Raw genomic sequence first — 20697 nt, 5'->3', positions numbered from 1 at the left:
TCGCTTCTACGACTTTTATTACACTTGCATTTCTGCTTCTTCCCCTCGCACTGCCTCACTTTGGAATTGCCTCCCATCGCCCCTGTTTTCCCAAGTGTCTACAACGTCGCTCAAATCAATCAATGCGTAAACCCTTATCTAATTCAATTTAAATGATGCTGTTTGTTGCTGGCTGCTTGTACATGTTGGACCTTCGGGCCTGTGCTCAGCAAATGGAGATGTAAAAACAAAGGCGTATGACTCGCGCGGAATAATTTAGCGCCGTTTCACGATCGTGCGAGCAATGCAATAAACATCTGGCCGGTAATGCATTTTAAACGTCCCAAACACCCCAATAGAGCCGATATCTAATGGGCCTTCACAGTGTGCCATGTGAATGGCATTGCTCCAATACAGCTGCTGCAGCTGTCACAACTCCGCTCGATCATTAACTGCGTTCATGGCAAAAAGATGCAACGATCATTGATGTTAAACGCCACCCCTGATGTTATCTGCAAGACGTCCATTTAGACCTCATTAGGACCTTCGATGTAAGCTCAAAAGAGACCCCAACGTGCCACAGTACATATATATGTATAATGATATGGATAAAAAATGTATGTACACTTTAATAATGTAAGACATTTAAAGGCCCCCCCTCCTTTGTCAGCCCCAGGAAACAGTTTTTGTAGACATTTGGTGTCTTTCCATACAAAAGTTGTGGTACAACTTAGCCAAAAATAGAATTCATGCACACACAATAAGTAATTTGATGACTAAATTAAAGTCCGTTTCAGGTAGCATAAGAATATCTCAATTGGAGTACTTGGGACAAGTCTCAAGCACAGGTCGGTTTTTCTATTTAGTTTATTTTCATTTGCTGTGCACATTTGTGTTAAAACTTAATTGTTTTTGAATGTTGTATTTGGTCTGCAATCACATCCTCTCTGAGTGACTTGAATACCCCCTTGTTCTGACACCTCGAGATGCACTGCATTGGAGGCCGGTATAAATAATAAATGATGACCACGATGACATTCCTGAAGGAGCTATTCCAGAAACACCAGATGTGTCCAACGGGTTTGCCAGGTGAAAGCGTATCCAGTCAATGGATCATTTCCATCCTAATTCACATTAAACTGGCCCGACACGTATCGTGAAAAACAATAGCAAACGTAACCACTGCAAGCTGATCGTTCGTGCTTCACATCTTCCCAAATTCTACACGTCCTGGTAAGAAGTCTTAAACACGCCGCTGCTGCAAGCATGGTGCCCTCGCTATTTACAGTGTTCCATGAATATAAACCGCATCTCCCTCGGAAACGTGATGCCGCACTTCAAACGGGGCCTCTCCCGATTCTCATTTGTCACGAAGAGCAATTTCCATTCGCTCCACCCTCAAATGCTATGCAGTGCAAATGATTTTCCACACACAAAGACAAAGATCCCCCCCCGTACAGACTTAACAGGCTGTCGGGGCAAGTGCTGTTAGCGAGGATCACCTATGAAGGCCGGGTATGGCACACGAGGAGGTGGGTGGCCAGCACTACGCCTCACTGCCTTTGTCTCCCCAGTGGCGATCTTTTCACATCCCACCAGGTACTTATTTGAGGTTGAGTCAACCTCAGGGAGGCCCAGAGCTGGTTTAAATAATCGTCATTGGTGTTGGTGGCCCTGAATGGGAATCGAACTTGAGTCGCTGAGTTCATAAAGCAGCGCGTTAACCGCCACACCACTGCTGCACACACACACAAAACACAGATACACACACATCGGAATAGCTACATGCAAACCGTGCAGTTGCATGCTCGTTTGGGAATGTGGCTTGAACCTCATTACCCTCATGGGCAGGCAGTGAGCAGTCATGTCAAAACCATGCACATGTGTCCCAAATGGCTGAGGCTCAGCTTCTTGTCTTTTCTTTAATTAACACTCTTGTGTCCACGGTTGCCAATCCAAGGTGAGAGATGCTGCCTAATGCCCAGTGCATTATAAACATCTCCAATGAGCAAAGCATACAACGCACCGGCTGCGAACAAACTCGAACGACGATACGTCAACTTGTTGCTCTTACACTCAGTCGGTGAAGTACGTTTGTCGCATTAACAAGTTGCCTTCTGGCCACACTTGCAGTGACGCTAAGTCATTGCGGGATAGTCTTCTTGCTGGGCCTGGTGGAAAATAGCAGAGGCTATCAGTGGCAAACACGCGCAGTGTAGACTGATTTAATATTCAATGGTTGTTGAATCTTCTCGGTTATACTTTCGCCGAACACTAGCAAGTGAATGAGGCTAATTGTATCGTCTGGCAGTGCTGCAATCGCTCTTCCAACATTGCGTTCTGGTGTCTTATAATTTGTGAGCCTGCTCAGCATTAAACACAGCACAGACTCTCTCTCTCCCTCATAGAGCCCTCTGGCAATAGTGCGAAATGCACGTTGTGGCCAGGAAGGCGCTGGATATCGACACTTAAACGGCAACTTTCTAGTGATCACTATAACACTGGTCAACAAAAAAAAAACTTTTTTTCTGGCCTGGACTTTTGCAGCTGTTTTAGACTAATTTCAGGGTGCCGATTCCAAATCTGATCTCAGATTTGCTCTATCACATCATTTTTATGCTATCGGCATACCCCATTTTCATTTATTTTACCCGAAATTAAGTCTGTCACTTATGATTGCAAGTTGTTGCGAGTCAGTGACTGCTTTAGTGTTAAAATGTGGTGCTGTATTTTTCGGATAGTGTGTAATATAATTTTATGTAGATATCCAAATTTATTTAATATTTTTCTTCTGCAGTTTTTATTGAAAATGCAATATTTGATTTCTCAAAAATCTGATGTGATAGACAAAAACTGATGCCAGATTTGGAATCAGCACCCCAAAATTACCTTAAAACCGTTGGAATACCTTATGCCAGAAAAAGTGTGTTGACCAGTGTAATTGATTCAGTTATAATAAAAAAATGTTGGGTTACATCATGTAAATATATAAATGTGTCGTTAAACCCGCGACCACCTGACACACCCAACTAGTAAGGGTTTGGGCGATCTAACCCAACAAAAACCTCTTATGGATGATATTGGTCGCAAAAGCCTGCCACGTGTTAAATTGATTCATTTTATTTGCCCGCTTTGCGCATTATGCCCCTCTGGGCGGTGCCAAGAAGCAATTTCATCTGGCTGCTTCTTTTATTTCTGCGGGGGGGGGCAGGGGGGGAGGATAGCAAAGTTGAAACGCATACAAAGCGCAAATGTACGGACGAAACTTTAGCGAAGAGATCTGTACCACAGTGGCACGGACTGCTGAGAGAATTTATTCAGGCTGACACGGTTGAGCAGTCGCACGTCTGCTGATTTAGTTTTTTAGGCCACTAGTTGCAGAAGGTTCGTGGGCCGAACCCAGCGGCTTCCCCGAGTTAACGCTGCGGGCTTAATCCGCGATAAATACCGCGCGCCGTCCGCTTCAAAGAAGGGGGACGTCAAAGATCCACCGCGATTTTACGGGAAAAAAAAAGTTAGGCCACGTGTGCCGGCTTCACGGTCCAAATTTGCCAAAAATGACACCGCAAATGCGTTAATTGGATAAAACCAAATGTCAACATTGACACCCCCCTCCTACACTGAAACTGGCAAACTACACTCGCCTGCAAAAACACAGCGCTTTCGCGATCGCCTTGTGCCGTGGGAATCCAGCATGCACTTGTCCATCGTGGCCCTCGAAGCAAGAGGGGGGTGGGTGGGGGGGTGATTAATCAGTCAGCTCTCCCCTTGCGCGGTAGACAACCAGGCCGCTTCCACCGCTCACGACGCGAGCACAACCCCATTCATTGTTCACGCCGCCGCCGCTGCGGGCAGGCGGACAGCGGCGCAGCGGATTTCAATGGTCCAATAAATAGGGTGACCCAGCGGTCGGTAAATGTTTCGAGTGTCATGCGAATAGCGCTAGTAAAAGGGGGGGGGGTACTGTTTGTCAGAATGATCTAATGCCCAATTCAGGTTTTTCACCAAGCGCGCCCATTTGTCATAAAATCAAGACCAAGGTCATGAAACCAAATGACATCAGCGAATCATCATCTCCATCATAATTCTCCTCCCCTAATGGGTACAGTGTGACCTTTAAGTCGGTATATATCTCCCGAGACTCACCGTGGTGTCCCATCCGTCACCATGCTAGCGACACTACGCTGATGCATCTGCAGCAACATCTGACTCTTCCTTATAGCCAACTTGATGGACCGACGGAATTTTACAAATTCACCTGCTTAATGTTCGAAGACAAGGTTACCCCCTCCCCCGTGCAGCCGCACAGATTGTCGGAGCAAGTGTTGTTAGCGTGCACCTATTAGGACCAACACAGTTCACGATGGAATGATGTGGGGCCGAAACCACGCCTGCCCACCTTTGTCTTCCCATTGCTGATGTATACACACTGCACCGAGTATTTGTTTAAACGGTTAATCAATCTTGTGGGTGGGGTGGGGTGGGCCAGGATGGATTAAGACACCACTCATCAGCGTTGTTAGCCGAGGCTGCACATTATGGTACCGTCCCAAAGACAAAGACCCCCGTATAGCCTTAACAAACTGTTGGGACAAGTGCTGTTAGCGAGCACCTATGAAGGCTGACGGCACACGAGGGGGTGGGTTGCCAGCACTACGTCCGATCGCTTTTGTCTCCCCAGTAGTGATGTTTGCACACCGCAAATATGTCGATTCTGCCTCATTTGAGGCTCAGTCTACCAAGGGGAGGCCCGGTTCAGATAATCGTCACAGGTGTTGGCCGTGAGTGGGAATCGAACTCAGGAAACCGGGTTCCAAGAGCAATGCGCTAACCGGTGCGTCACCACTCCCCACCGCTGTTCCCACTCCGACCTTCTCTCTGACTCGTCGAGAGCATGTGAATAGTGTACGGTGAGTTACAAGTTCAAATTATTATTATTATATGACGCACATTTGCAAATAATCTGTCAATTTTAAACAACTTGTGCAAAAACTCCAGGAAATGCTCACTCAATTAAAAGTTTGAAGAAGTCAAGTATTGTGACATTTACAAACTAAACCCCTCAGTTAAGCAAAGGTGAATGTATTTATAGAGACATTTAATGTCTGTTTTAGGCGATGCACCAATTAAGCAAGTTCATGCAAATGAGAGCACATCTCTGTGGGGTTCGTGCTGTCAGTGCCACTGAGAGCCCAGCTAAACTGTCCATCATAATCAACATCATGTCATCTACCCACCGATTCTCGTGCCAGAATTAACTTCTAATTGCAAAGGTTTCGAGGCTTGAGATTTCTACGTTGCATCATTGCACCTAGCAAGTGGGAATATAATGTGAGCTCCCACTTAAGCGAAAAGGGCACATTGGAAAATCTAAAAGTTGTCTTTTTTTCTTCTTGGTTCTTTCGGTAAAGTCACGTGGAAGGGAAATAATAAAATAATACAAATAAAACATAATACAATAATTCTCACGACGTTTCGGCCACAACGCAAGCAGCCGTCCTCAGGTGTCGGAAAGACAGATCTGTCGGAAAGACAGCGTCATTCAGACACTGTCTTTCCGACAGACCTGTTCTTCACCTGAGGACGGCTGCTTGTGTTGTGGCCGAAACGTCGTGAGAATTATTTTATTATGTTTTATCTGTATTATTTTATTATTTCCCTTCTACGTGACTTTACCGAAAGAACCAAGATGAATCCCTGCAGTCACGAAAGCTTTAAATCGAAATCTGTTTTTTTTTCTTTTATAGTTCAGAGATATGTACCCGTTTGTACATCGTTAAATTACACGTACAAAGGAAAGATAGATTTCTTTTGGTAGACTGCACTATGAACCTGCAAACACCAGTTAAATTCCCAGACGGGGATAATATCAGTGGGCGTGTGATATTATCGTAGGTCCCAGATAGCTCCACCAAGGCTTCACCAACACACACTGCTAGTGAGGTAAAGTATGATCAATCTCCCCTGAATGACATGGGGTGGTCTTCATCCTGGAGTGGATTGACAACAAGCTGTATATTATGGTTATTGTAATTTTTTTAATTATAAGACTGTAATTAAAATTGAGATCGGAATGAGTTGTAAAAAGCCATCTTTAATACATGATTATAAGTGCTCCATTAGTTTTGCAACAACAAAAAAAACTGCCCGAATACAAATACACTCAAGTGTCATTATATTACTTTATTGGATTCATTATATCTGCTAAACTAAATTACGTTTATTCCGCAATCGGGCAGACACTCTGGCCACAATACGTTTGAGATCTGAAGCAAGGCCAATGCTGCAAAAGCAAACCACAGATCGCCTGCGTCGTAGCTGCACGTTTGCTGTGTTAAACACCAAATGTGATCTTCTTGGTTCTTTCGGTAAAATCACGTAGAATGGAAATAATAAAATAAAAAAAATGAAACATAATAAAATCTTTTATTATTATAAAACATAAAAAAATATTTTATTATGTTTTATTTTTCTTATTTTCTTATTATTATTTATTATTATTTTATTATTTCCATTCTACGTGACTTTACCGAAAGAACCAAGAAGATGAATCCCTGCAGTCACGAAAGCATTAAATCGAAACCAAATGTGATGCCGTATAATTATCTTTAAAAACGTAAAAGTTTGATGGGCACATCTTGTGTTCATCAGTTAGAATTAAATGACGACGACGATGATGATGCCTTCAGCCAACGTGGGGGCTTTTGTTCATTCCCCGAGCAGATCGGGCACATTTATAATTTATTCCCGGGCCACCAAATCGCACGTGGCCTAAATGCAAGCAAACATCACACAGTGAGCCCAGTGGCATTTAAGAGAGATCGTGCTTGAAATGACCCGCCACTGCCCTGTGCAATGTCCAATTTGCTGATTAAACAAAGATTCACAAGTGTAATAGAATGTTGCTGGCAAACGTCCTTCCAACTGTTTGCACAATGGGCATGTTGCCAGATAAACATGGCACGAGAAAACAAACATTGATTGTAAACAGAGCTGCAGCGCTTTTGTGTTCACGGTTGTTTACAAGGGGCAGATGGCACGGGCCATTATTTTTATGCAAATAACTGGCTGGTAAATCGTAGTCGGAGCGAGACAAACTATTTGGCCAGGAGCATTGTCACAAATATTTTGGTTTGTAATATGCGGCACCATACCGTTGTTAAAGTGGGGCTATGGTAAGTGTGTAGCTTCAGAAAAGGAGCACTGTAGTGTATTGTTTCATATTAGGTGATAAGTTCCACCCATGTATTCGTGCCTGCATGTTGTTGTAGTAAATGTGTGTTCATCTTCTTGGTTCTTTCGGTAAAGGCACGTAGAAGGGAAATAATAAAATAATAAAAATACAACGTAATAAGATAAAATTCTCACACTCTCACTGGTGAGAATTGTATTTTATGATGTTTAATATTTATTATTTTATTATTTCCATTCTACGTGACTTTACCGAAAGAACCAAGAAGATGAATCCCTGCAGTCACGAAAGCTTTAAATCGAAATTTAATGTGTGTGTTATGAACAAATGTGGGCATAAGACCAGGTTAATCAGAAATACATCCAGACAGTTTGACTCAGTGTCTCATATACTGTATAAGTATACATTTCAGTTGATCGTTTTTTTCTCCCACAGATACATTGAGTTTGTTCACCTCAAAATTCCAGCCATTCTCAATCTCCCAATGGACGAAGTCCTCTGCACAACATGTCAGTCGTGGGGATTTTTTTTACGATAATTCACCATCCCGGTCAATAGGGATTGGTGAAGGGACGGTGAGCAGGAACACTTTGCCAACAATGTTAGCCGCAGCTGAGAATCGAACTCGGGTTTTTTGTATTCATGCCGCAGCATGTGAACTACCGTGCCACCGCTCCACCCATCAGTATGTTGGATTTATTTTCAAAAGGGGTTCTCTCAACGCGCAGTTCTTTTACGTAATACCTATTGTCCACAACATTCTCATCTTAACGAAGGCGAACGTGCCGTTCCAGCGTTAATGGAACGATACTTTTTTTTTGATGACAAGAGGTCTCATTTTTTTTCTTTCCCACCCTGAGGCGCTGCCAACTTTAATTTTCTCGAGACCTCCGAGGTTGCGCAATGAGTCCTGAGCACTCTTATTGGCTCCTCTGGGGGCCGTGAGAGGTGAACGGGCTTCTTGAATAATGCCCAAGTGGCGTGCGGTGTGTAGTTGCGTTATCGTTAAGCCGGTTTTTGTGTGTGGAGGCGAAGTGGCCGAGAATTCCCCCAGCTTGAACTCGGCGCGTGCAATTGAACGTAAAAGCTGTAAACAACAACCGTTGCAAAAAACACTTGGGAGGAGCAATGCGCCTCGTTAAAGCTGCACTCGCTGGTAACATTTGTCATCCCTAATTCATAATAGATGTTTGGACTAGACCACGTGACAGTCTAGTCATTATTTTGTTGTGTAACCCTCCACCACCCGACATAGCACTGCCATGTGTACAGTAAGAGCGTTTAACATTGTTTAAGCTCACCGGTAAATTGCAGAACAAATTATGGCAACAAAATTTAACAATTACATCGTGATTATTCGCTTGAAACTGCGTCAGCGACCTGGCCAAAATTTGTCCAGATTATTTTGTGGCCTCTTGGAAAATGTTACGATGAATCATAATCTTGTTGCGAAAACCTACGTGTTTCATTTACCTTCCTGTTATATTTCCACTCCTCATTTGTCGTTTGCCTCTGTGGTCCACTTATGCAACAACTGGTTATGAAGTCACACACTAATAATGTTAGACCATGAATTGTCATCTCGGCTGTGGAATTCTTAAATGTACGCCCGATCGTCTTCAAACATCTATAGTCATCAGTTGCGGTCTATCCACTGGGAGATTCATGCCTGCTGAAGCTGTGTCTGTCATGGTGGCTGTTTTACGATACTTGACCACGCTGGTCAGTGTGGGTTGTTGAAAGGAATTGCTCAGGATGAATTCAGATATTACTCGCAACTAATGCTATGCATACTCTTTGGTTCTTTCGGTAAAGTCACGTAGGTATAAAATAAATAAATCACGACGTTTCGGGCGCAACACAAGCGTCCGCCACCTGATGACGGACGCTTGTGTTGTGCCCGAAACGTCGTGATTTATTTATTTTACACCTACGTGATTTTACCGAAAGAACAAAAGAGTGTGGATTCTTGCAGTCACAAAAGCTTCAAATCAATGCTATGCATGGCTGGGAAACTAACTAAATGTTATGGGTCGATAGTGCAGTGTGCTATAATAGTTGCACAACCGCTTCACCCCTTAACACTTATTATGAGACAATATAATTCAAAGAAAACTGCTTTAGGACATGTCTCTGATGGATAAATAACAGGCATAATTACATTTTGTTCGGAAAATTCAGAAGTGATAAAAATTGTGTTTGCATTATCCTAAACAACAGCATTAGAGTTCATGGACACATCTGTAATAAAGCGTAAAACGATGAAAGAGCCTTGAATATGAACTAGAGAGAGAAACGTTATCTCTTTCTCGAAAATGCTGTGTGTTCATACATATTTCAATCCAATGCTTTTTGCGTTTTTTTTTATCTATAACATGTCTTGGCATACATCTACATTGATTATAAATTATACGTTGTTAATGCTTTTAGAAGTTTTGTTCGCTTTCAATTTGTGTCAATTATTTATCATGTTTTTACGGGGCAATTGATGCACTTAATGGATTAAAGAGGACTGAAAACTATTTTGTGTTCCGGCCATAAAGTAAAAGTTCTGCCCAGAGAAAAACCAACATGCCAGTTTCATTTGTCATAAAAGGGAAATTATCTTCCATGTAACAACCAGAGGCAAACTGTTCTTGACAAAATTGGCAACTGTAGGAGCCATAGTAATCGCTTTTTAAAAGGCACAGACTAAACTCACAGTAGAAATTCAAGATCCAGGCACATTTGAAAAGGTCATGTGAAGTTTTCAGTGACCATGTGACAAGGACTGGAGCTTGTTTAGGATCCTCACACGAACAATTAAATTGTGGCCATTGCCATAGGGCATTTTCCCCCAATTGTATCCTGAGTTGAACCAGATTGTGCTTTCAGCGCCACATCATTTAGACGCAGAAGCAAGTTGGCTCGCTCACGGAACATCGCAAGCCTTAGCCGCTGTAGAACAGCCCATTAGAGGGCAGCAGTTTCCTACCCACTCTGCCATATGACAGCTCGACAGTCAAACTGGATTAGAATCAAATTAAGTGCGTAACAAAATTGTATCCAATTATATGTTTTCGTGCAGTCTTTGGTGACCAGGTTGAGACCATCAGCTCACTACATTTGAGAACTCACTTTTGACTATAGGCAGCTGCATGGGTTCAAACCCAGGATATCAGTGCTGCCTTCTCAGCACTCTGACCTCTCAGCCACCCCAGCATCGTCAACATCCCTAGACTCGTACCAGCAGATTCACCGGCGGGCAATGCACGGCATAACATGGGGGGGGGGTCAGGGAATATGGGTGACTATTGCGCATTCGACGGCTGCAAACAACGTGGCGATAGAATGACTTTCACGCGGCCACATTTCCACGGGCGTCCATTTGATTTGGGGACGTGGCAGGCATTAGCCACGAAAAGAAGCTGCCGTCGTTGACCTGTGACGTGCGGGCAATACCACGCCTGCAATGGAGCAAGCGTGAGGAGCACGTCTTGCTGTTTTACGCGCCCGTGTTTATCGCGCCGCTCGATTTGCTCGTCGGTGGGTCACTGCGGAGCAGCTCCATCGTGCGCATCGGCGCGACGCGCATCTGCCGAATCCCGCGCACTCACGGGCCGCGTGTGGGAATGTACTCGGACATCTGCCCTCCCGGTCCAAGCTGCGCTGTCATTGATTTTCACCTGTCACGTCCACTGATGGAGCCCGTGCGCAGGGCAGGAGGTCCATCATGGCGACGGTTCTGCAGCGGCCTAAAGGTGCCCAAACAAATCTGCGCTGACACTGAAATCGGCCCTTATCTCAAGGGAAGACAAGCGTGACTGCGATTGGGATTTGCCGAAGTGAGTGACAAAGATGTTGTCTAAATGCACCATTACAAGACAGTGACGGATTCAATATGAGTTCAAAGGCTGTCACAGTAAATACCATGCAATAGTTTTGCAATAGTTGCAAAATGGGCCTAAGATAGGCTGCAATTGGGAATTGGCGAACTGAGCGATAGCGATGTTGTCTAAATGCTCCATTACAAGAAAACGACATTTACGCTCTCTGAGTTCATACTCTGTTAGAGTAAACACTCTGCAACACTGTAGTTCTAAAATGGGCCCACGATTGACAATGCGCTACAAGTATTTGTTCTTAGCGGTAACACTCCAAATCTTTATTTATATGGCTCAGCTGCATCACTGCCTGTCAATCGATCTGGCGCTAGAAAATTGAGGGAGAATGCGAGCTGCTCATTTAAGTTCCGGAAGAAGCTCCCAGCACTTAGGAGCAAAACGTCGAACGTAATGCCACCAACAACATGAACACATATCAGCTAGCAATTTCACAAGTGAGTCACTCCGTTTCATTTATGGCTGTACAAATTTAAAATCATAATGCATTCAGACACTATTCGACAACTTAAAATGGAACGTGATGGAAAAAGCCCTCTTTGCTTTTCTCGGAAATATTCTACTTGTGGCGGGTGGCTAATTCCACCCTGAAATTGACACGTGACGGCCTCTTCCCATGGAAAACACGTAGGTGATCGTCACCTTTCATTTGCTGGCAGGAACATGAGGCTCAATGTAATTCAGCGTTGCCTGTTTAAAAGCATTTCTGTTGACTCTGTTGGTGACCTTGTGATGAAATTTGAAAACAAGAATAGCTGTTGAGAATTCAAAAATGTATATAAAATAAACACTGACACTACCAGAAAGGCTCCATGCTTCACGAATAAAAATAATAACCAAAAAGATCATTGCAAATCCACGTTTTCTTTAGGTTATCGCGTCTAAAGATGAACACAAATCAGCAGATGGTGTAAAGAAAAACTCCGAGTAACAAATGGGATGGTGATTAATCCCAAATATTTAACGATGTGGCTTGTTTGTATGAAATTAGTCATGCTTGGTAAACACTTCAGTCAATGCATGGTTTTACCAGCCCAAGTGGCACAAATATATATGGTGACTCAATACAGAGGATCATTTATTCTTAAACCACTGCCTTTTCAGTTTCTTACCATAAATGGGAAGCTGCCACGGCATAATGGTTAGCACACTGGTCTTGCAATCCAAAGGTCGCTGGTCCAAATATTTCAGCGCGGTAGTTGAAAAATTGTGTACGTTTCTTAAATCCTCAATCACCACTCTCAACCTCTGTCCACCCAGCAGCATAAATGGGTGCAGTGCATTAATTCTAGATTTGAAGTTTTCGTGACTGCAAGGATTCATACTCTTTGGTTTTTTTCGGTAAAGTCACGTAGGTAAAAAATTAAAATAAATTAAATCACGACGTTTCGGAAGCAACATTTGATGACGGAGGCTTGTGTTGCTTCCGAAACGTCGTGATTTAATTTATTTATCATTTGATGATGGAGGCTTGTGTTGCTTCCAAAACGTCGTGATTTAATTTATTTTAATCAAATGACGGAGGCTTGCGTTGCTTCCGAAACGTCGTGATTTAATTTATTTTAATTTTTTACCTACGTGGACTTTACCGAAAAAACCAAAGAGTAGGGGTGCAAATAGTGTTTTTCCCCTTTTTTCTGGCAACAAAACTGACACATTTTGCAAGGAATCATGCTTACAATAACCACAATACTTGCAGTCAAATGCGAACAAAAAACAATACTAAGTATTGTGGTTAATGTAAGCATGATTCCTTACAAAAGGTGTCAGTTTTGTTGCCAGAATAAAAGGGGAATACCCCTATTAGTATATTTTGGTATTGGCAAAGGAGGTCCCATGAAGTATGGGTGCAGTACAGTTTGTTGATCGGCGGGTCGCGTGCGGTGCGGACAAGTGGGGGTACTCTCACCTCTTCCACGATGGGTGACCAGCTAGGAGGAGGAGGAGGGATTCTCCTTATGATGGAAGAATTTCTGCCAGCGGTAGATTGTACGAGCAATTTCACCTTGAAAGCACAAAAGCTGAATGGAAAATAACACTGTTACTGTTCTAGATTTGAAGCTTTCGTGACTGCAGGGATTCATCTTCTTGGTTATTTCGGTAAAGTCACGTAGAAGGGAAATAATAACATAATAAAAAATACACATAATAAAATAATTCTCACGACGTTTCGGCCACAACGCAAGCAGCCGTCCTCAGGTGAAGAACAGGTCTGTCGAGAAGACAGAGACTTGTTCTTCACCTGAGGACGGCTGCTTGCGTTGTGGCCGAAACGTCGTGAGAATTATTTTATTATGTTTTATTTTTTTTATTTCCATTCTACGTGACTTTACCGAAAGAACCAAGAAGATGAACACTGCTACTGTTCTAGATTTGAAGTTTTCGTGACTGCAAGGATCCATACTCTTTGGTTCTTTCGGTAAAGTCACGTAGGTAAAGGAAATACATTTATTATTTTATTATGTTTTCTTTACCTACGTGACTTTACCGAAAGAACCAAAGAGTACTGTTACTGTTCTTGATGGTGCTACGTTTGTGCACTGTTTTTGACAATTTTGAAACCATAATATCTGAATGTTAACTGTTATCGCAATACTCAAGCCCTTCTGCTGCCATCACTGGACCTGTGTCATGGGTTCCTTAATTACATGACTATTAAGATATCCAATTTGAAGTTTTCAACGAACTGTATTGTGTCAAAAATGTATATAATATTCTCTATTCCCAATAAGCCCCTGAATCATAATTAATTAATAAAGACATGTAATTCCTTCTTTAGTTGATCTGCTTATCGGCCTTCCAGACAAATGTTTCCAGCAGTATTTGTTTAACAGGACTAACTCTGCCGATGGAACCCAGAAAATCATAACGAAGTCATGATGATGAAGTTGAAAGGTTTAGCTGGAATTACAATTAACTTTACGCAAGCGAAAATTCTGCAGCATGTTCTGTTTTGCCAGTTGAGCGCAGATTATGGGTGGAATGATTAATCGATTCTTAAGTTTACTGGCACGAGTATCTTCAAGGATCGCTATATTTGGATTTGTATATATATACAGTGTATGTAATGGCTTCACCCCTGCAGCCAACATAGATGCTACCAAACACTGAATTCGTGTTAAATAAAATATTTTATTGTCAAGTCACATCGAGACCTTGAATTGTGACATGTCATCAAATTGCCCGGAGGTTGAATAGTTCTTCCCCTCGTATAAATAATAAAACGTAATTAGGTTGACCTAGATTGATAATTAATTAAGCACTCTCTGTCATTCCACTATAGTCAAGATTTGGACGAAGGTCGTTTTGGTCATGGCGGTTGATTGACCATACTTCACCATGCTGGTCAGTGCAGATTGGTGAATGAGAGGAGGCTTAGGGGCCGGTTAAAATTTTGCTCGCCGCTGATGTTAGCCCTGGCAGGAAATTGAACTCAGGGCTCCAATTACAGGCTGTGGCAGGGAATTGAACTCAGGTATCCAATTCCAGGGCGCAGCGCGCTACCCACTGCGTCACCGCTGATCCCAATTATATAACTCAATTGTATAACGTACTGTACGATACATTCCACTTGTGTATTCCATGTCTGGTTTCAAATATCAAACATGAAAGTGATGCACTTGTATTAGTACTGTGTAAAAGTACTGCAAAAGGTTTATTTGGAGCAATGCTCAAAAGAAGCAAAATGACGATGTTTTTTTTATTCAGATGGCAATGACAGCATCAATTAATTGATTGGTCAGCTATACACGCCTGGTAGAAGGCCTGAACATGACATTGTCAGCCGTGGCCGGGAATTGAACTCAGGTCACCGGGTTCATAGCCGCCACTTCCTCCAATGAGTAAAACATTTAAGTGGATAACATTAGGTATTTTAGTCAATCAAATAGGACACGTGACATTTAAGTGGCATTTAAAAATTAATACGATATTTCATTAGTGAGCCGTGTTTAATCGGGTGATTGTGCTCGGGAGAGACTGTCCTCTGCCATATGAATGTGACATTTCCACCACTTATATCAGCACGAAGACTTTCGTTTTTTTGTCAATACAACCCTGCCACGGTTTAGCTCTTCATCTTTTTTTCCGGTCGCACTGCGTGTGCTTTCGGCACGATGTCCGACGTGCCGCTCCACGTCAGCCGGAGCTCCTTCAGGAACTTGACATTTTTTTACAAGAAGCTCCCCAGCACGCGGAGCGAAACGTCGGACATCGTGTCGAAAACATCACGCTGGGGCCAGAACCCAAAACACCAGATCGGAGAGCTAAACCGCGGTCGTGACACAGGGCAGCAGAGTGTCAAAAGAATAGTGGTCACAAAGGCAGGCCGATCCGTAGAGACAGGCAGCAAAGGGCATTGCAATCCGGAAACTCAATTTCATCGCCGTGGCGCAATGGGGCAGACCTTTGAGAAGCCGTTTTATTTTGTGTTTTCATCACACTTCGCCCCCCTGTCCATCCCACTCCTTACCCGGCAAAGAGCGTGCGAGTGTGTGCGCGCGAGTGTGTGTGTGTGCGTGTGTCATTCAACCGTTCCCAGAGCTCATTGAAATTCTGCTCGCCCCGTGGTTAGTGGTGAGCAAGGCAGGGTTTTTTTCAGTTTGTGTCACTGCCTGGTCAAATTCCCATGGCTCTAATGTAATCCGAACAATTGCCCCCCCCCCGCCACTGCTCGCGTTTTCAACTCAAATTGTTGTCGTCGTATATAAAATCTGAACCGGCAATGAAGTGGGCTCAGGACATTATCCGTTACTTCACCGAAAAGCAGAAGCAATGTTTTGAGATACAAAAAATAAGTTAAAGAACATGCAAATATGCAAAGAAAGTTGCGGAGGATTTTTTTTGCTAAGTTACTTTTAATTGAATTTTGTGGGGGATCCCCCCCCCCCATTCGCTCAGACTAACTTATTCAAAATAGCTTGGTGTACTCGCTATTCAGAAAGTGTTCTGATGCTGTATAATTCCATAAATATCGATGTTCGTCACGTGCTTTAATCTCACACTCATAAATCTGAACTGGAGAGCTTCAGAAAAGCAAATCCATCTCGTACGTTTCGTTTTAAATTGCCATTTATGAGCAATTGTTCATATTACTGCCACGGTGTGTACCTTACCGATATCTTTACGTCGTGTGTAATTATAGAAATGACTGTCAGCATTGCATCACATTCGTTCACTGCTCCGATTGCATACATTCAAGTAATATTTCGCGAAGAGGAAAAAAAAATGCCCCTTTTATTTCTGTCTGTTAAGCATTCCGAGAGCACTCAACGACGCTTATCAGCGGGCGATCCTTTCAGCATTTCACAAGTACAGCATCATTTCTGCAACTGGTTATTGCATGTGACGTCCAGCTGAGTTGAGTTAAATCACTCACCTACAGCACAGCAAGGAGCATCATCTCATTTCCTTTTCAAGGTGGCTGGGAAATGAAGCGCAGGGTAGCTCACACAATAATGCCCCCTCCGTGCTGCTCGCCTCTGGCGGTCGGGATCGCCTCGCTCGCTCGCTCGTTCGCTGGACCGTCCCCCCCCTGCCCCTTCGCCCGCGCCACGCAGAGCGGAGCGCCCGCGGGCTCTGCTCCGGCTGCTGCTGCTGCTGCACGGGGCAGCAGAGAGGGCTGTGAGACTCTGCCGTGTTTACCGCCTCTCCCCGCCGGAGCGCATGGCAGCGGTCTCGCGGACGGCACTCGCAGCTACCCCCCCCTACCACATCCACATCCACCCCCCAAACGCGCGCACGTCGCTCACGGCCGCCGCGTCCTTCCATTGGGTCGGGCGCGGAGCCACCCCGCCTCTCCTCCTCCCCGGATCCATCGCTCCCCTCCTTCCCCAGCACCAGCTCCCCCCACCGCTTCTCCTCCCTTTCATCAGCACCAGCAGCGCTCCCTCCCTTCCATCAACTCCCTCACCGCTCCCATCCTCCCACCGCTCCCTCCCTTCCATCAACTCCCCCACCGCTCCCATCCTCCCACCGCTCCCTCCCTTCCATCAGCACCACCCCTGATCCCTCCCACCGCTCCATCGCTTCCATCAAAACCACCACCACCACCGCTCCCTCCCTATCATTAGCACCACCACCGCTCCCTCCCTTCCATCAGCACCACCACCGCTCTCCTCCTCCCACCGCTCCCTCCCGTCCATCAGCACCACCCCTGATCCCTCCCTCGCTTCCATCCGCACCACCACCGCTCCCTCCCTATCATTAGCACCACCACCGCTCCATCCCGTCCATCAGCACCACCCGTGATCCCTCCCGCCCATCGCTCCACCGCTCCCTCGCTTCCATCAGCACCACCAACACCACGCTCCCTCCCTATCATTAGCACCACCACCGCTCCCTCCCTTCTATCAGCACCACCACCGCTCCCTGCGTCCCACCGCTCCCTCCCCAGCACCAGCTTCCCCACCGCTCCATCCCTTCCTCCCATCAGCACCCGACCGCTTCCTCCCTCCCCACCTGACCCACACACCAGGGAACGGGGCCGCATTGATGGAAGGGGTGAACATCAAACAGGGAAGTGGTTTAGGCCACCAATGCTTCTTTGTTGTTGAGCAGGAGATGATCCTTTCTGATTAATGATTTACCTCCGTCAATGTTGCACTCATTCGATGGCCTCCAGTAACTTGGCACGAACATTTTCTTTCTTTATCACTGCCGAATCCCCAGAGCTTTCTGCAAACCATATTACGTTTAAATTACTAGCTTGTATGAAGACGTATTGATGAAAAACAACAAAGTCAATAATTCTGCTCGTGGCATGTGGAACACAAAGTGACTTTTAAGTGGAAAGCAGCTGTACACCATTCTTAGAACAAGGTTATTTATATGCATGCTTTATTATTTTATTTTATTTATCACCGTGGGCGGTCGGACGCGAATCTAAACGGATATATATATTTTTGTTTGACTTATATTCAGCGCGGTTGATCAGAGGGCCTTTTATGGCTGCCTCTGTCACGGCCGCATCTTGGCCGCTCGTGACGCCGTACGCGCGATGCCTCGTGCCATCGCGATCCCGTTGGCTCACTGTTGGTTACAACAACAAATCGTACGTGAGCACTATCATGGCCACCCCGTTGCATCTCAGCTGCGTGCACACTCCCGCTGCGCCGATGTTCAGCCGGGTTATTTATTTATTTTACGCAAAAATAAATCTATTTATATTTATCGTCGGCGAAAGGCTGGGCTTCTTTCCCTAGTGGGTTTGTGCGGCTTGCCTTTGGGCACAGGGTACTGCCAATTTGAATCTAACCAGAGCCCTTCTTGATCGCGTGCCGTTGGAACATTATCAATTAAGGACGCTGTCTGCTCAAGCGTGCTGTCGGCTAATTTACGTGGATGTAAAAAAAAGATACCGTGACATTGTTCCGCGAGAATAGGTCACTGTGCGCGGCTGTTGTTGCCAACATTTTCTGAGAATTAGTCACAATTATAACCGTGCTCTTCAAGTCGTCCTTGAATGTTAAATGTGCCTCGTTTTAAGGAGTAAGGCTTTTTTTGGGGACAAACAGCTTGTTGGGAAATGTTTTGGTTTCACGATTGTGGTTGTTTACATGAGAACTACTTTCATCTGCAACTCCCTATCATCTGTGGGGAGCTGTAGGATCCTTTAGAACTGTGAGTATCCACGGTGTCTGTAATCTACGGTTATCTGCGATGTTTTATTTCGTGAATAAGTAGAGTATATTTGTGAATTACGAGGCAGTGTGATGTTTGCTTCATAAGAGGACTTCACGTTCGCCCGTCCGTGCAGTTTCCATTTTAACTCCGCAAATAGTGGTATCAAGGACATGTTAAAAATGAACAAAAACAAACGTCGATTTAATTAATAATTATCTTTGCGCATGCCACAAATTCTTGAATTTCAATTGTTTTCTCGTGAATGCATGACTGAGATGAAGAGGAGAATTTATATGAAAGAAAACATCTTGAAAGTAATTCACAAAAAAAATGCATACGATTTTTTTTTCGCTTTCAAATCGGAAACCTCAAAAGCCCAGTTGTCGGGAATGTTTCAGTGTGATCGCATGTTTAACAACAAAAGCACGACCCCCCTAATAACGCCGCTGTTGATTGGTTGTGTGGTATCATGAGACATTTTCTGAGCTATCAAAACGCTGCCTATTTCCCCCCTCCAGCCCTCATCGCTGGCAAAGTGCTCGCTGCATTAGCACCCATTTAAAAATCAATCTCCCAGACAAACCTGACAGTAATTTATGGCTTGTCTACAGGCCGAAAACATCCATTACACTGGGAATTAGCTCAGTTGAATTGGCCGCACTGGAGGCCCTCAATGACAGCATCAATTAGCCACCGTTGGTTGTAACGGCGAGGCCCTGGTTTTAATTCAGTACAATCGAACCGTGTGTTTCATATGCAGTACATAGATAGATGGCTTAACAGGTAGGCTCTTACGACCAATATTATCCATAAAGAAGGTTTTTTTTTTAATTGCGTAACGACGAGATATATATATAGTACAACGTGTAGAGTACAAAATATACAGACAGTCCCCGGGTTACGGAATGGTTAGGTTCCCGAGAACGATCCTTAAGCCGAATTGTCCGTATGTCGGGAACTAAACAATTTCCCCCCAAAATCAAAGATAAATTTAATTTACCTTAATCCTATTGAAGCTCGGGTGAGGCATAAAGCTGCCCGCCTGCTCTCCTTACACCTCGCTCAACGGTAATAATCCGCAACCTCACCGCGCTGCACTACTTGTGGTTACGTAACTAACGCAAACATTTTCCGCGTATTGAATTTTTTTGCAACATGATTTATGGGAGCATTTCCGTGAGGTCGGATTTTCCGTAAGTCGGTCCCCTTCCGCAACCCGAGGACTGTCTGGGGAAGCATTCATGCAGCAGTGGATTGACCAAGGCCAATGATATTACATTTTTAACAGCCTTTAAATTTTAACAGCAAAAACGGAGCTGAAGCGCATTCATTTGAAGTGCTTGTGGTAAAGTCGCCAAGGGCCTTATAAAGGGTGCTTCACAGCACTTGTGCTCAATTAGTTGCATCACTGGGAACGTTCATGGCCACGTTTAGCGGCGCCGTTCGGAAACCTGAGCATGTTCGCACTCTGCAAATGTGCGCGTAGAATGTAGAACCGATCACGGAACCAGCGAAACCACGGTTGTCATCGCCAAAGCAATGCCCTGCGCGCAGGTCTTGCTTATTCTACGTTTACAGATTCCTGGGGGTAATGAAAATCCCATTGGGCTGCAATTGCTTCTCAATTGCTAAGCACCAATGTTTTAGTCACGGCAATGCGATGCATTTGTAGGAGCAAGCACGGGCAAAGTTTGGGAATACGGAGCGTGTTACGCTTTTAAAAAAATGAACTTGGAAAATAATTTAAATGGATGAATGCAATTCACGTAATGGCTACTGCAGGGTAAAATATATTAACACAATTCATTCCACTTAACTGTGTTTTATTTACTTCTTCTCCGTTTAATACAAAACTATATTGACGCCTTGGTGCAGTGCAACTCATCTACTTTCCATTATAACTAGTTTGTAATTTAACGCCTAGACTTATTACATTTGAAAAGGCTCAATGTTTTATAGTTTAATCGTCATCAGCACCATCATCACGAGCCATGGGCAGATGGCCCGTAGGTGTCCACTGCA

The 20697-nt window shown here is 44.3% G+C and overlaps 2 protein-coding genes across 4 annotated transcripts in view; one reads left to right on the top strand and one right to left on the bottom strand.

The window, feature by feature from the left end:
* Nucleotides 1-16740, bottom strand: part of LOC144936516 (alpha-1,3-mannosyl-glycoprotein 4-beta-N-acetylglucosaminyltransferase C-like) — a 43859-nt gene extending 27119 nt beyond the window's left edge. The window contains exons 1-2 of one of the 3 annotated variants that reach the window (XM_078863672.1): nt 16430-16740; nt 12962-13073 (exon numbers count right to left, since the gene is read on the bottom strand). The gene's annotated coding sequence lies outside the window, so the exon portion shown is untranslated. The remainder of the gene's footprint in view (nt 1-12961; nt 13074-16429) is intronic. The other 2 variants (XM_078863671.1, XM_078863675.1) reach the window with 2 other exon arrangements.
* A 1528-nt stretch (nt 16741-18268) lies between these two features.
* LOC144936514 (alpha-1,3-mannosyl-glycoprotein 4-beta-N-acetylglucosaminyltransferase C-like) overlaps nt 18269-20697 on the top strand; it is a 191260-nt gene continuing 188831 nt past the window's right edge. The window contains exon 1 of the mRNA XM_078863666.1: nt 18269-18672. The gene's annotated coding sequence lies outside the window, so the exon portion shown is untranslated. The remainder of the gene's footprint in view (nt 18673-20697) is intronic.

This window comes from Lampetra fluviatilis, chromosome 16 (genome assembly GCF_964198595.1).
Source record: "Lampetra fluviatilis chromosome 16, kcLamFluv1.1, whole genome shotgun sequence".
NCBI lineage: Eukaryota > Metazoa > Chordata > Hyperoartia > Petromyzontiformes > Petromyzontidae > Lampetra > Lampetra fluviatilis.
Note: the sequence above shows the minus strand (reverse complement) of the source record. Positions and strands in the feature narration are given on the sequence as shown.